Raw genomic sequence first — 1,964 nt, 5'->3', positions numbered from 1 at the left:
TCCGTCCCTTCACTCTTCCATCCCTCCGTCCCTCCACTCTTCCATCCCTCCGTCCCTCCACTCTTCCATCCCTCCGTCCCTCCACTCTTCCATCCCTCCGTCCCTTCACTCTTCCATCCCTCCGTCCCTCCACTCTTCCATCCCTCCGTCCCTTCACTCTTCCATCCCTCCGTCCCTTCACTCTTCCATCCCTCCGTCCCTCCACTCTTCCATCCCTCCGTCCCTTCACTCTTCCATCCCACTGTCCCTCCACTCTTCCATCCTCCGTCCCTTCACCTTTTCCATCCCTCCGTCCCTCCTTCCATCCTTCCATCCCTCCACCTCCTTCCTTCCCTTCCCTCCGTCCTCCACTCTTCCATCCCTCCGTTCCTCCACTCTTCCATCCTCTGTCCTCCACTTCCATCCATCCCTCCGTCCCTCCACTCTTCCATCCCTCCGTCCCTCCACTCTTCCATCCCTTCGTTCCTCCACTCTTCCATCCCTCCGTTCCTCCACTCTTCCATCCCTCCGTCCCTCCACTCTTCCATCCCTCCGTCCCTCCACTCTTCCATCCCTCTGTCCCTCCACTCTTCCATCCCTCCGTCCCTCCACTCTTCCATCCCTCCGTCCCTCCACTCTTCCATCCCTCCGTCCCTCCACTCTTCCATCCCTCCGTCCCTCCTCTCTTCCATCCCTCCGTCCCTCCACTCTTCCATTCCTCCGTCCCTCCTCTCCTTGATCCCTCCGTCCCTCCACTCTTCCATCCCTCCGTCCCTCCACTCTTCCATCCCTCCATCCCTCCACTCTTCCATCCCTCCGTCACTCCACTCTTCCATCCCTCCGTCCCTCCACTCTTCCATCCCTCCGTCCCTCCACTCTTCCACCCCTCCGTCCCTCCACTCTTCCATCCCTCCGTCCCTCCACTCTTCCATCCCTCCGTCCCTCCACTCTTCCATCCCTCCGTCCCTCCTCTCCTCCATCCCTCTGTCCCTCCGTCCCTCCACTCTTCCATCCCTCCGTCCCTTCTCTCCTCCATCCCTCCGTCCCTCCTCTCCTCCATCCCTCCGTCCCTCCTCTCCTCCATCCCTCCGTCCCTCCTCTCCTCCATCCCTCCGTCCCTCCACTCTTCCATCCCTCCGTCCCTTCTCTCCTCCATCCCTCCGTCCCTCCACGCTTCCATCCCTCCGTCCCTCCTCTCCTCCATCCCTCTGTCCCTCCACTCTTCCATCCCTCCGTCCCTCCTCTCCTCCATCCCTCCGTCCCTCCACTCTTCCATCCCTCCGTCCCTCCACTCTTCCATCCCTCCGTCCCTCCACTCTTCCATCCCTCCGTTCCTCCACTCTTCCATCCCTCCGTCTCTCCACTCTTCCATCCCTCCGTCCCTCCACTCTTCCATCCCTCCGTCCCTCCACTCTTCCATCCCTCCGTCCCTCCACTCTTCCATCCCTCCGTCCCTCCACTCTTCCATTCCTCCGTCCCTCCACTCCTCCTTCCCTCCATTCCTCCGTCCCTCAACTCCTCCATCCCTCTGTCCCTCCACTCTTAAATCCCTCTGTCCCTCCTCTCCTCCATCACTCCGTCCTTTCACTCTTCCATCCCTCCGTCCCTCCACTCTTCCATCCCTCCGTCCCTCCACTCTTCCATCCCTTCGTCCCTCCACTCTTCCATTCCTCCGTCCCTCCACTCCTCCTTCCCTCCATTCCTCCGTACCTCAACTCCTCCATCCCTCTGTCCCTCCACTCTTCCATCCCTTTGTCCCTCCTCTCTTCCATCACTCCGTCCTTTCACTCTTCCATCCCTCCGTCCCTCCACTCTTCCATCCCTCCGTCCCTCCACTCTTCCATCCCTCCGTCCCTCCACTCTTCCATTCCTCCGTCTCTCCACTCCTCCTTCCCTCCATTCCTCCGTCCCTCAACCCCTCTATCCCTCCATCCCTCCGTCCCTCCACTCCTCCATTCCTCCGTCCCTCCACTCCTCCATTCCTC

This window comes from Cherax quadricarinatus, chromosome 21, assembly GCF_038502225.1.
Source record: "Cherax quadricarinatus isolate ZL_2023a chromosome 21, ASM3850222v1, whole genome shotgun sequence".
Lineage (NCBI taxonomy): Eukaryota > Metazoa > Arthropoda > Malacostraca > Decapoda > Parastacidae > Cherax > Cherax quadricarinatus.
The sequence above is the reverse complement of the archived record's forward strand: the minus strand, read 5'-3'. Positions refer to the sequence as shown.